Below are 15,453 nucleotides of genomic sequence, written 5' to 3' on the forward strand. Positions count from 1 at the left end.
ATATTCTGTATTACGTAAGATATTTGGTATTATTTAAATTCTCCCCTATGTACATTGAGAGTGAGTTGTGTATATTTAAGGGATCCACTCTAGGTTGAGATATAAAACAGTCAAACATTAGGATTCCCTTGAGACAGCATTTTAAAAGATAATACTTTTTCAATATGATGGAAAAAAGATCAGTCATGTAAAAGAAACTATTTGAGATCAAAACTTGTATAGATCATGACTCATAATAAGGCAAGCACCTGATTTTCCTCTTACTTTGATGTTTTTCTTAAAGTAACAGTAACTGCAATACGACTTGAGTACTCAGATAATAAACACCACTGAAACTAGGAAAAAGACAGTAAAAAAAGTCATTTATCATCCAGCAAAACTACTAGCAATTTAACAAGAGGATATGTCTTTTTTCTCTTCCCATGTCTTAAAAGAAAACCAAAATCCCAAACTGGTGAGTTCAGTGAGTGTAACTAAAAGAGGGATTAGCTCTTTAGCTATGTAGGATCTGCACAATTGCAGAGCAAGTTTCAGAGAAAAGAATAAAGCCAGTCTCTGCAATATGGACGGGTACATTTTTCGAAAAGAATAAAGCCAGTCTCTGCAATATGGACGGGTACATTTTTCTGCCATGGGTATGTTCTACATACCCATGGCAGAAATACAAGACACCTCTAGAATATTTAAGGTACAAGACCCCTGTAGAATATTTAAGCTAAGAAGATGGTTCTTTTAGTCCCAGAATGGTTTATCTTCTGCTCCCTTGGAAAAAAAAAAGAGTAATAGCATACTACATTGGACTGAAAACAGCATCTGATATTGAAGAATATAGTACCTAATTATCTGTTAAAAATGGAGTGTGTTGCTGTGAACCTATTTGTGAGCCTATAATGAATGAATATAGCCCCTTTCCATAGAGATAGTATTAAAGAAATATTTAAGGACTTTTCACTGGTAATCTAGCAAACGCCTTCATTTTTTTGTTTACAAAGGCAAAGTAATGTTATATTTGAACTGGCTAGTAATATTTTATTTAGTAAGAGGCAGCTTTATTTTTTATGATAGATCCTACAAATTAATAACTTGAGGTGTTGATAGATATAGAGTAGTGGAGGAGGACAAAAATGCAACCATATAAACCTCTAAGAGGGGGTATCCACTACCTCAAGTGAGGATGAGCTTATAATGCCCTTTATAGAGTCATTCCATAGATAACTAGAGTTTGGCTTTAAGATTTAAATTAGTGCCCTGTAGAGTTATGAGTATGTCTTCTCCCTGCTCTTCTGTGAATTTTGTTCCAAGACCATCATGTCATTGTATTCTTTCAGGAACAAGTTGAGGAATGGTGGCCATTTGGCTAAAGTCTACTCTTTCATATTCCTGTGCAGGCTTGCAAAACTGAAGGGTCATGTGAGAAATGTATCTTGATGAAACTGGAAAGAACAATTTATTCTCTTTAATACAGCCATATATTTTTCCCATGGAGTAATGGTGCTTCACACTTTTTCTATATATAAACTGTATGTTAAATGCACTGTCCAGCTTTAAATTATGGAATATAGCTCCCTCATCTGTCCAACACAGTGCATAAAAATATGTCAAAAGCCAAGTAAGTTTATGTTCAGTAGTGTATCTTCCCTTTTTTAACCAAAGGTTTTGCCTGTGTTTAGACCTGTTTTTAATGTACACTGGTAGAATAATTTCATTTCTGTGATTCTTATTGGATGTTTTCATTTCTTCTGCAAGATACTCCTAATGATAGGGTTAAAGGTGAGTATCACAGAAATCAGACTGAAGTGAAAATTTCATTGATGTGTTTCACAAATAGAAAATGAAGAAATTTGGCACACATAGTGCTTAACTTGTCCTGTTTTCTATATATCCTCTGATTACACTTTCTTTACCCTATTTACTTCTTAGTACTACCAGCTGTACTGATAGAGTTTGGCAGCCTTGTCTCTCTGTTGAGGAATTTCAGTGGGAATAACTGAAGTACAAACTTAAATGTCAGTGTCATATAGCTTAATCCTTGTCCTTCAGTATTCATCCACAGTACCCATTTCATTGTTTGGTATGTAAATGAAAAAGGTCAACAATTGTCCTAAAAGGTATCTCCTGTGAAAATGTTCTGGTCTGACTTGATCAATTGCTGACTTGAATACACACCATCAAAATAATTTAATTGGCCAATAAACGTAATTTTGCTGTCATGTATGTTGCTACTGTAATATTTGTTAGAAATAAAAATGACTTTAATATTACTCTTTTGTTGGAATATAAATACTGAGAATGTCTATTTCCAGCCATTATTCTTTCTATTTAGTACACTGTAAAATACAGCACACATATTTTCTATATTATGTATATTCTTTTTTTATCTTCCTGACTGTCAAATTTAACACGATCATCATAGCTTTTGTCAGTGTTGCTTCTGGACACGTAGTCCTGTGAAAAAATTTAGCTATATGCCACTCAACAAAACCAAATCATCAGGTAGTATCATGCTAAAGCATGCAAATTTAATTTACTTACACAGCACTGACATCTAAAGAGAGAAAATTAATCTCATGTTTTATGATGCACTATAGCAATATCACAAGTGACTTCCATTCTGAAAAGCCAGTACGAAAGTTTGGTAGAGAAGTTGAGACTTAATAAATAGAGGACCCATGATCCAAACTGCTTGCATTGTTCATGAATTAGAACTATGTATTCTAAAGTTGTCTTCATGTCGAGTTGAAGTAGTACATGAGAGGTAATGAGATGTATTGATATGCCAAATAATGACTTTTGGATGACCCAGTGTTCTCAAAACTGTTTACTCAGTTATCATCAGTTCTGTGATTTTTGAGTGCTGACAGTCCTTGCCGTCCTTGCCCCTGTAAACTCTTGCAATATAACTATGACTTAAATGTTAAGTGTCAGTTTGGCCCTTTGTACTTCACCTGTGGGCAAATCAAAAGCAGAAACACCAGATTTTTCTCTTTGTTTAGATTACTAAAAAAATAAAGCATCAGCTGCCTATACAGCTAGGGTGTGACGAATTATGACAGAATAATAAAAACAATCTCCTTTCCCTCTATCTTATTGATGAAGAAAAGGCCATTCAAAAGTCCAGGAACAGGAATAGGAAGTTAAAAGCAGGTACTCTGACCTAAATATGATCTACATGGTTCTATACAGTTTACAGTGATCAATCTGGTATGTTGATTGGTGTTAATGCTTAACAGTTTTTCTCCATTGGGTAAACATGAGACTCACTCTGAGCTGGTATGGTTGTGTGGGTCTTTCTGTCTCAGGTCTTCTGGATTCAGTGAACGCTACATATAATTTTCACTTCTCCTTTCACTGAAGTGAAACCTGTGTGGCTGCAACTCTACAAAATCTTGCTGATGTCCATGGGTTTGTTTTGTGGCAAACACTTATTTTCACCTTGTTTTTTCTTCATTTTTCCTTTACTCCAAAATAGTCTCAACAAGATCACAGAAGATCTTGGACTAGATATAAACATGCTATACCATTGGCCATCTGGGTGCTCTTGATCACAAATATAGGAAAACTGGGGTGAGTTGGTTTGTTGCTTGGTTGGTTGGTTGGGTGGTTGGTTAGTAGCGTGGCTTTTTTTGTTTGTTTGTGGTTGGGTTGTTTTGTTTTGCTTTCATGCTAGCCATTACCAATAGGCGTGTCCAGAATATCTGGAAAATGAAGGTTTGATGGAATTCAGAAATTTATAATTGATGTTAAACTCTAACAAGGAATTTAATTTCTTTTCAGGCTTTGGAGTCTAATGGGTCATTGCTGTTTCCAAGGTTCCAAAAGCCCATCATGCAATATGAGATATAACCTTAGATTATCTGAGCACATTAGTGACATGTTAGCATTTTACATTTAATTAATGTGTACCTTAAGTTTCAACAGCAGAGTCCCCACTGCCCTGCAGGCTATGCTAGCTGAATGAATGTGATTGATTATTCTAGTTATATTGAAAAAAGTACAGTTTCATGACATTTAACATAGGTGGAATGTTGGTGTGTGCCATTGAATAATAAGTTTAAATATAGTTTGCTGAACCAGCATTTGGAGTAGCTTTTAAAAGCTGTCATTGAACATCAAGAATAAAATGTCAATTACTACATTCTTGATTCTTTCATAATGTAGCACAGGGGTATAAAGAGACATGCATATTTTATCCTTTTATTCTCTCATTCTGTTGTTTTAAATCCTAGTTACGTGATGAATGTTCACGCTCTAGTTTGCATAAAACAAAGCTTGGTTTCAATCTTTTAGCCAATTGCAACATCTGCCCTACAAGGTTTTTCCATTTTGTATACAGGCATCCCTGAAGATATAAATATGGTCTTCCTAATAAACACATTTCAAATGTCTCCAGAGAGAGAAGCCATAGAGGGATTAGGATGTGGCATTACAAGACTCACTAAAAATGTTTGATTTACCTTAGCATGAGAGATGGAGCTCACCATGACTTTGATATAAACCTAGCACCAAAAAGGAGTGTAAATAAGAGCAGAATGTGGTTCCTGATATTTTCATAGTAATAGTGGCTTAAAACTAGAGTAAGAGATTCTCCTTAATGTAATGAGGCATACTTGTGAGCAATGCTTCCGTGGACCCAGGGAGTGGGTGCACAGACAAGCCATTCTGTCTCTTGGTATAACAAGGGGACATCCTGTCTTTTCAGCTGAACTGATCCTTTATGATACTTACTATGGAAGTAAAATATGTGAAAGTAAACTGTAAAAAGTACTAGCTCTCGATTTTTAAAAATAAATGCATCCTTGGTAGTGCAGTCTGCTATAGTGTGACAGGGCAAGTGTTAGGAAGATCTTTAGAAGCTCATTTAATCCAACACTGCTTACTACCTTTAGTTTAGAATTATAGAAGTGTCTTAGTGGTTTGGATCCATTTCACACTTGACTTCAAGTGAATACTTGGCCACAATCAAACTTCCTGACCCAGTCAAAGCACTGTAAAAGCAGCTGTGACCTGTTTGGTTTGCCAGTTACAGGGTGTGAATGGGAGGGTGACTCTGGTCTCCTATACACTGTAAGTTTTGCTGTAGGAAACTCTTGTGTATTTTGTATGTTTGGACAAGAAGGTATTAGAATAATGAATAAGAATAAATGACATAATGGTCTTTTGGGGGGAAAGTACAGTTTTGGGGCCATAAAACACCTAAATTTGGTAAAGTTTACAGCAAGGCTTAAAATATTTCCTTTATAATTGTGTTACTTTTCTATATGCACTTTACACTTTATTCATACTCTGTGCGTTTGAAATATGTCATATTTTTAGAGAACTTGCTGATATAGAGTCTAAAGTTAGAAATGTATCTCACTGAAAAGCAAGCTTTGATACCTAGCTAGAGATGCCATCGCTGATGTCATGCTCAAAAGAGGTGACTGGTGGTTGTGTATTCACAGATCCCAAAGCTGAGGCCACACATTGAATCTGGAAAGTGTTTCTGAGGTGTGGCACCCAAGAGGCTTCATAATGTTAGTGTTCTCTAAAATTTCATTTCCATAATTTAGAACAGATTCAGATCTGGTCTAAAGTCAAGACAGTGACAGAGAATGTAATAATCCGTAGTTAATAGGGTCATTAAAACCATGGTCTCTTTATTTATTTTTTTTCTATATAGGTACATATATTATTTATGTATCAGTCATAATTTGGTGCAAAGTCAGTGTTTACCATTATTTCTAGGTGGAACTACTGTTTGATAGTATTTGACCTGAATGCAAACACTATATCTAATTCCACTTTGCCTTTGAATCCTACTCTAACAGCCTACAAAGATTTCTCTGAAAAGCAACTGTTGGAAAGCCTGAGCATGAAATTAATTTCATCAGGTCTTTGCAGTTTTAGACATTAATAATGTGGTCACTTAACTCAGAAGAGTAGTAATGGAAAATTGGTGCATTGGTTTACATCTGGTCAGACTGGTAATAGCACTTTTTCTGTATAATTTGGTGATTATTTGATAATCAATATCAGAGATTCCTTTGTTCCTGAAGAACTCTTTCATCCAGGTCTTCAAATGCACTGAATGGATTTGAACTCAGTGTCATTTTCCATAAGCACTGCAAAATGTTTTTAAAGGAAATAGGACAATGACCCCTTAGATTAATTGTGCTGATGCATACTAATACTAGTACGAATACTAATCTAATAATAATAAAGAATATTTCATGGTGTCTCATATTTTTTTGGGCAGCAAGGCTGTGTGTTATATATCTTGATTTTAAGAACAAACTCTTCTCTTCAAAGTAAGGCATTAGTAGAGCTGAATGCTTTCTAGTGATGCAGAGAGACAGGCTAGGATATTGTTTGTTACACAATTGAGAACATTTTGGTTACAGGAGCTCAAATTGCTGAAACTGATCCTGATGGTAAGGATACTCAATTATCTAAATTTTATCTTACTGTTTGTTGAGAAGAAATGTCAAAGGATTGCATGGAAATTTTGATGAGCAATTCACGTTAAAAATTTAACTGTGGTAGCATTTTCTGTTGAACTGAGTACTATTTAAATAAATTGGGACTAATTACATTTAAGGATGTATTTTATAAGTCCCAGCAAAGGCTGGTACTTAAAAGTCCATCTACTGTTGCCTTTCATTAGAGGTTAGGCATCTAATTTCTAGCTCAAGATATCAGAGACAATGAATGTCTAAAAAAATCATGACTGAATATATGAGAACTTTTTGAACAATGTTGGTCTCACTAGAGAAAGTCTCACCAATAGTCAGTTGAAAATATCCATCTTTATTTTGGGCCTTCCTGATAAGCAGAGCCAGGTATTAGAGCCAGTCCAAATAAGCATAATGAAAATTTTTTCATTGCCCAGAGTATCAGTTTTCCTGTATGCCAAGTTTTGATGTGGTATTAGCATTCTTCCTACCAATTGCTCTTTCATGACAGCTGGACAAACTTTCAAATATCAGTGAAAGTGTTACTATTTTTTTTTTTAGCCAGTGCAATGTTTCTATCTTGATAGATTCTGAAAAATGGATCAGTAAAAGATACAATTCCTCCTATTATAATGAAGTAACATAGTGTGACCGTGGATTCTGAACATTTTTACTGTTTGTCACTGGATTCTGAACATTTTTACTGAGTTTGTCCCTGATAGGAGCCATCAATTGAAAGGAGACCATGAATTAAAATACTCCTTGTCAGAGACATGAAAAGATTATCTGTTCACAATGAACTAAAAGGATAATGAGAGATTTCCATGTAGCTGTGAGTATCCAGTTCAGCACATGAAATCTCTCTTGATCATCTCCTTTAAAGTGTCATGTTCCAAGCTCATCAAAATGAGAGATATTTTAGCATGATTCATGCAAACATATATTTTAAGTTTGAAAGACCTAATGCTAATTATAATAACAGTCTAAGTAATGGCATTATAATAAGTCTAGTGATATTTTGTTTTCATTTGGTCTGATATGTAGGTCCTATATATTTGTCAAAGAGAGAGAAAAAAAAGGTGTGTTTCTTTATTCCAGATTCTTCTTGCAAAAGCTGACACAAATATTAGGTATTGTGGATCTAGGAATGTTATCTTGATAATTGAGGAATGAAACAAACTTGGTGACAGAACCTAATTTATAGATGCTGAATTTTAGAAAGAAAGCATTAAAATTCGCACCATGCTGTTGTATACAGCCCATCTCTCTTTTCAAAGGCTATGTGTATTTTAAAATTCAGTTTCACCAAATAGATTACCATTTACCTTCCCAATGTGCACGCCCAATATACATATTTAAGCACGTTCTATTGGTAGGTATTGCAGAGCTGGGCCGGTGACAAGCCCGCAGAGCCGCTCGCATTTCTCATCTGGCAGAGCTGAAGCGCGTCCGGCGGCGTTCACCTCGGCGGGCTGGATCAGCGCAGATCCCGAAGCGCCTTGTCCAAAAGGGGATGAAGCGTGCGAGGAGCCCCGCGGGCGGCGCGGGGGAGGATGCAGGGCCGTGCCGTGCCGGGGAGCTCGCTCAGGGCTGCCGGGTTGCTACAGCAACCGGGGCTTTGTTTGTACATAGCGGGAGCAGCTGCCTCCCTCCCTCCTCCCTCCTCCCTCCCGCCCGGCTGGGCTGCGGCAGGGCCGGGCCGGCCGCTCCCTCCGCCGCGGGGCTGCTGCGGCCCTAAGGACACGAATGGTGCTCGGAGAGGTCAAGTCCTACCGAAAGAAAAAGGCTGCCACCTGAAACAGTAGCACTCTCTCTGGTATTGTGCTATCTGTGTATTTGTCTTTTGTATCTGTAATCTGTCTGGGGCTTTGTGAAGCAGAAGGTTTGGGTTAGTAGCCCTCTGATTTATTTCAAGGCAGAAGAATGTAACTAAGAACTTATACTTGAGGACAAGTAGTATTACAGGTTAACAGCAGAATATAATAGGAACCTTCCTCATTCTATAAACATCTTTGAAGAGAATGTTCTTAATTCAGTCCTTTTTGACCTACCATTCACGTAATTTAAGAACAGATAAATAGGAAGCAAAAACCACTAATATTTGTTCATTAAAGATGACTATTCATCACATTTATATTAGAATAGGCTTTGGAAAGCTGTTCTTCAAAGAAGATTTGCAGATGGTCATCACAAAGCTGAGTGCCCTTTCATACCATGCAAACCTGTATCAGCGGCCAGAACATTCTTTTCAGAAAATGTGACTACATAAACATAGATTAGAAGGAGCAAAGAAACAGCAAATCGGTTCTCACACAACACTGTCTTTTTCATGTAACAGTTGTTGTATGTCAAAGGCAGTAGGGTTAGCTCAGCAGCCCTCAGAGGGCTGACAGTAATTGAATAACCAGATTGAATATTTGTTGACTTTTTGCATGCACAACATTTGCATGTACTGAAATTGCACAACATTTGCATGTACAGAATTTGCACAACTTTAACAAGAGTTTCCCTAGAGACATAACCTCCATATGACCTTCACATATTTTTACCTTTTCTTCACTGCATTAAGTACCAAAAAAAGGAGAAATTAGATTGATTTTTTTTTTTTTAAGTTTAAAGAGCTGGAGACAGCAATGGGAAATTATGAGGATGTGACACCAAAAGAAATACAGATTATGAATGTTTCTGTAAATAAAAGGCTTTCAAAACAATGGTAATTCAGCAGTAAATGATAACTGATAAAAGCCTAACTGATAACTCTTGGGATTCTTATAATTAAAAAAAAAAAAAAACAACAAAAAAAACCCAACAACCTAAACCAGGTTAAAATTACATTGAATGTTCCTGATTTGTGATTTCATTACAATTACATATGGAGAGGATAGTGTACTTCTCTACTTAAGTGACATGGTTCCAGATATAAAAATGCTTGAGATCTTACAAATATGAAGGTAACAGTACAGCAAAAGATGATAATTTAGCTGATGTTTCACTTGAAAATCCCAACTTTTATGAGTAATACATTGACTTAGATACCTAGTCTACTCACAGATGAGATCATTTGAGCCTTAAATTCTGGCCAGCTGAGACTAGCTGAGAAAGATGCATAAAATGTATTGCAAATCTCATAGTGAACTCTGTCTCAAGAGGAGGAATTGAGACTGTGAAAGTCAAACCTAGTAAGTTACAATTCAGATGTGTCTGGCTTCTGTCTTGCTCTCAGTTCTTTGACAGTGCTTGCTGCCTTTGAGATTACTGGTTTCCCTGAACCTGACTAACTAATCTTTTTTTTTTTTCTTTTGCATAGGTGAGGCTGCACTTCAATAGTGCAAGATTTATATCTATATACCCTCACAAGAAGTAAAATATTATATATTTTTTAAATGGAAGTTTTGAAAATGGTCTGATTATACTCACTTCACTTATTTAATCAACCTGCTCTTACAATATTTGCAATATACCTCCTACAGTGATTTTCTAAAGATATAAGTGACTAGCTGATGACAACATATCTAAAGGTGACATTGCTCCAGATTTTTGTTTCTGTTAAAAGTCCTTAAAATATAAAGACTATATAGCAGGGGTTTTGTGTCAACAGTGGTGCTTTATCTCTGAGAATAGAAACCCTGGTTAACCAATCTGGGCAGAAAGCGGATAGAATCAACAGGCTTGTAATTTTACTTGTACAAGAATTTGCTCCTAAGAGACAATCTTTTCCTATAAACATTTAGAGTGAAATATTAATGATATTTTTAGTAATATTACAGCCATGCCTAAAGAAAGCAAGAGTGAACAGTCAATCAGGAGAAGATTGGTTTGAGGAATAAAGGCTATCTTTTCCTGCAGATATTCTATGGGGTTTAAATTATTTTCCTGTATTTTATCTTTTATTTGGATTACTACTATACTTGGCTTCATGTTTTAGAAATTTACATTTAAAATTTGCTGACTGTGCCCTGGATGTTGAACACCAGTTAGGGAAGAAAAAGAGCATTTCAGTTAAAACCAGAGAAAATGTATTCTTCATTAGAAGTTCAGCCTCAGGACATAAATTACAATGATGTTTCAGATTAATATTACCTCATTATTTTTTAGCAAAGGTATCATAGAACAGCTCCATCTATGATCTGCAATATTCTAAATTATTAAAAGCCAACAACAAGTACTACAGTAAATGAACAAAGTTCACATCATCGTCCATTATTCTTTAGTTTTAATCACACAGGTGAAACTCATTACCCTGTGAAGGGAAATACAAAACTCGCTTCAGTGGTGTACAGCTGAAATGGAACTTAATCTGTACATTAGCAGTGGTTTCTCTGGGCCATTATCCTACATCAAACTGAATTTGAAATAATTTGTCAGTCCATGGTATTCTGTAATTCCTGGCAGGGTGGGAGGACAGATTATTTTAGTCAGTTCCAGTGAGAATAACTAAATTCTTGCATTAGAAGCTGTAGTTGGGGGATGCTTTACACTGGAGGAGAAGCCCCTTTAATGAAATATGGATTCTGGTGTTCAGCCTTGTTTTTAAACCCCATTCTGTGTATTAATTATTAATTAGCCATACTGAAGTGGAAGCAGTTATATTTAGATCATAGCTGCCAGTAACCAAATTTCAAGTGGTTTTCTGGTTTCATATGTTTGTGGGATAAAATGCTGCACCCAGAGGGGTAAAAAAAAGTAAAAAACCCCACGCCACATAAAATTAATTATCATACTGAAATATTAAAACAGAAAACAGGTACTGTGAGTGTCTCAATTCCATTTCACCTCTGAGAGAGAAATGATGGAAAACCAGGGAGCTCTTAACCCTGTAATGAGGAAAGAGGAAACAAGGAAAAAAAAAATATCCAAACTACCCATTGCTCTTAGGGAGAGGAAAGAATCGTCATCATGAGTAAGAATAGCAAAGGGATTCCCTCCCTGCTCAGAGAGGGGACAGAAGGGGAAGGGAATTCCCTCTCTCCATTGGGAAAGAACAGAAGGGAAGGGAATTCCCTTTGTTGCATTTATGCTTTGAGCTCTAATTAATCTTGAATGTTTGTACTCCTGCTAACATCAAAGCAGTTCTGTACATCAGGCAAAACTTGCTTTCCTCGAGCTGAAGAAAGTCAGCCTTGAAATTCTCATGGAACGTATGGATTTATGTCATTGCTGTCATGTGGCCAGATGCAGTCCATAACATTTAAATACAATCTAAAAAGGAGCTTGGTTGCTTTAGCCTCAGGCTTGGAGAGATTTCGGTTACAGCTTAAGATTTGTTTTTCTATGATTTAATTGTCACTTTAGTTAAAGGGCAAGCAGCAGAGGTGCCAGTAGAGCAGCAAAAAGCGCCAGGAGCAACATATGGGACTGAAATTCCTTATAAAGTAAGGATCCCATGAACACAGTTGCCTGCAGGGGGAATGTTGCATAAACAAATATTTAACAAGGAAAAACAGTGAGGTCTTTGCAGTAATAATACAAATACCCTAAAATAGAAAACGAACACATATAAAGCCCACAGTTTCCCTGGCGTGCACCAGCCCATGCGCACATGCTTGAAATAGTGTGGATAATGCCTCTGTTGTAAAGAGGTTTTGAGCTTTGTAATTCTAGTTTAGGATGAGGAGGGGGCAGTGCTGGCTACTGTGACCTTCTAGAAATCCACTTAGCATTCCCACTTCCAAGCAAGGTTAGCTCTGACTAATTTTCTGAATGGTTTGATGACTGGAAAAAGTAGCAACTGATCAGATGCCATTGTGATCATGTCGCAAGGGAAAGGTTACAATGTTCAAAGACTGTTTTATACATATTTCATTGGTTAAAAGGTTGAATTTCTTATCCTGAAGGAACATCAGGACTTGGTTATTTCTCTTGCCTTTATCTCCTTACTGTATGTGCAAAGGTAATGCTAATTAATGCCTGGATGGAAAAATCAGATAGTGTATCACCACAGAGAAAAGAAAACTTGCATTGCTAATTTCTAAAATTTCTGCCCAAATTTGATTTAAGTACATACATACCACAATCAACAATTGATTTGGGACTTGTTACAGTGAGCTGAGTACACAAGCAATTTCAGATGTATATAATTTGCTGTACAGTTCCCAGAAGATACAGGTATTATCTTCACCCATAATGGACAATATCTTAAATAATACTTAGCATAGGCAGAAGAATTTGTTTTACAGAGGTGGTTGTAACTAGGCTGTGGTTCCAGCAATCCTTGTAAAAGGACAGTAGGGGGTGGAGACTAGATGTTTGCTTGGAAAAACAAGCTTCTAGTATAGGTAGATGTGAACAATATAAGTGTTTTGACCTATTTTAATTTGTTTCACCTGTGTTTTGAAGAGATGTGGGGAAACCACCTGCCCACATCGCCTTTCCTCAAAGAGAAGACTTGAGTAAATATATCACCCAAATATATCACCCTTCTATAATTTATCAATTTTTTTTTTCTGATTCTGCCGGCAGAGCAACCTCTGTCTGAAAAGCTGTTCTCAGGGTAAATAAGGAAATGCATGAAAAAAATCTGGGGGAGTTACCAAATCTGATCTTATCTTTCATGTAGCTATGTTTTAAGGCACTGAAGTTGTAGAGAAGAAAGCACTTGAAAACCAAATTGTAACATTGTTTTTCTCCCCTTGACATATAACACACATCATTGTGTTTGGGGATGTTTACATGACAATTTGCTGGTATTTATACCCGATCCTAGTTGTAAAGTGTGACAAGATCACTGAAAGAACTCTTTTTTTGCAATTTATCAATCATAAACTTAAATACATGGGAAAGTGCTTTCAAGGGTTTCATTAAACATTTACAAGTGCCACAGCAATTGTCTGACTTAAATTTATTTTTACACAAGGAAATGTTTTTCACTGCAGTATTTGCAAAATAAACTAGTGGCCCGTTGAAAAGATTGTATCTTACATATTTTAAACTACTCCTCCTACTCTCCTAGTTTACACTTAGCTCAAAACAAATTTAAAAAATTGACCTAAAACAGGAAAATGGCTGACATTGTTACAGCAGGTTCAGGGAAGAATAAATGCGTGAGGGAAAGAGAAAATAACCTCTGTGACCAAAAATAATATCCACTAATGCTGAAGTTGGGGATAAGTAAGTATTCAAATTTTTTCTAAATGTCACTGAAGTGACTTTTACTAGTAGTTTAACATTAATATGATCAGTCTATAATTTAAGTTTTGCAATTAAAGCAAGATAATATTGAGACCATGGAAGAATACCTATAATCCTGGTAGGGAAAATGGTGATAGGGAAAAAAAAACAGTAATAACAAACATACAGAGGAAATTTTAGGAAGAGCAACACAAAGTGCAATGAATGCACCTTTGACAGGAAAGCAATAACAGGCAGAGGAATAGCACTCCTGCCACTTCATTTATGGAAAGCCACTTGCTGTGAGGTACTTGGGATCTGAAAGGTGCAGTTTGCTACACGTAGATACCAAAAAGATGTTTGCAAGGAAACAGTATGGCACAACAGCCTGGAACTAATCTTCTCACACCCACCCCCTAAAGTGGTATTTACAAGCAATTCACCCACTGCAATATGGTTATTTGAATGCAACAGAGGACATGGGAAATGTGTATTTTGCTAGAGAAAAGTGATATTGCCAGGTCCCATTAAAAATCTGTTAATAGTACAGAAGGGAGGTCAGAGGAGCCCTCTGAATTGAGTGAAAATAGTCCAAACTCTGAGAACAGTCCAGCTGGCTGGCCCAACATTGTTCCGAGAAGTTGTAGTAACCATTGGTGCTGGCACAGCTCAAATCATTCATTAACACTTGTGGTATCTCAGTTGACTGTATCATAGACCAAGTTCTTGGGAAGCTGGACTGTGACACAAGACAGCTGTTACTCAGGATAAAGGTGGTACATGAGCTGAACTCATCAGTGTTAGACTGTATATAATGGGAAAAGGCAAACTGTCTCATGGAACAATACACAGATGAGATGGGAAAACACTGCAGACACAGTTTATGATTACCAAAATTCATCAGCTGTTACTGAGAAAATGCATTTGGTTAACTTACTGTTCACTAAGTTTCAGAAATAAAGTTAGATTTTGCATTCCTGAGTTTCATTTTGTTTATACTGCCACAAATTGTGGCTTACCTCCCAGGGTCTCTGTCTTGAGCTGATTATTATTGATGCTGTGTTGAAAAAGAAAATTTTCATGCCTGTTCATTAAAATGTTCTCAGTGACTCTAGCAAAGACCACAGGCTGTTATACCAGTTGTTAAATGTAGAACTATTCACCCATTTTTCAATCATGTATTAAAGCTCTATAATCAAGAGAAGAGAGAGGAAAAAAGAGAGAAAAAGTTTTTGAAAGCACATAGATTTAAGGAAAGATCTTGACTTCACGTTGCTAGAAAGAGAAGTTTTATGTGTACAAAGCTACTGCTGGATAATCAGGGAATATCATTAATACTTGGTTAAGGGAGTTAATACCATTAATTCTTGGTTAGGGAGACTTTTTGAGAATAAGAATACTTTGACTATATTTTTCCATCTGGTTAAGGGGAGTCAGATAATATAAAAATGTTAGAGTAATATAAAAAATTAACCAAGATTCTTGGATGGCAGGTATCAAGCAGTTTAATACATGTTCTACAGTTACTACTCTTGATTCTTCTGGACACTTTTACAAAGTTTGTCCTGAGGACCTTTCCACATGTGTTCAAATGTACTAAAAGGTGCCAGACCTTTCCTTCCAATTTTGCCTGTGCGACTCCGCCATGAAATAGAGGGCTGATGAGCTGAACAATGTACTACTGCTATACCGTCCTACAATTTTTGCATTGTTCTTTGATTTTAAGAGCCAACCTCCCAAAATATCAGGAAAATAGAAATATGCTTTCTCAGCTAATCCTTGTGCTTGGCTATGCCCAACCATATCCTGAAGTAAAAGCAGAGAAAGGCATTCCTGTACTACAGAAACCATGTTCCTTGACACAGACAGAAATGGCTTGTAAGAATCATTTAGATACCTCTTAAATACCCAGGCA

At 36.4% G+C, this 15,453-nt stretch overlaps 1 protein-coding gene and 1 long non-coding RNA gene across 9 annotated transcripts in view; one reads left to right on the forward strand and one right to left on the reverse strand.

Moving 5' to 3' along the window:
• Positions 1 to 15,453, reverse strand: part of KCNH7 (potassium voltage-gated channel subfamily H member 7) — a 211,418-nt gene that overhangs the window by 168,901 nt on the left and 27,064 nt on the right. The gene's annotated exons all lie outside the window — the stretch shown is intronic.
• LOC110469642 (uncharacterized) overlaps positions 642 to 15,453 on the forward strand; it is a 218,447-nt gene continuing 203,635 nt past the window's right edge. For all 4 annotated transcript variants that reach the window (XR_014956533.1, XR_014956531.1, XR_014956532.1 and 1 more), the window contains exon 1: positions 642 to 8,247. This is a non-coding gene — a long non-coding RNA (uncharacterized LOC110469642). The remainder of the gene's footprint in view (positions 8,248 to 15,453) is intronic.

This window comes from Lonchura striata, chromosome 7, assembly GCF_050655825.1.
Source record: "Lonchura striata isolate lonStrDom1 chromosome 7, ASM5065582v1, whole genome shotgun sequence".
NCBI classification, from domain to species: Eukaryota; Metazoa; Chordata; class Aves; order Passeriformes; family Estrildidae; genus Lonchura; species Lonchura striata.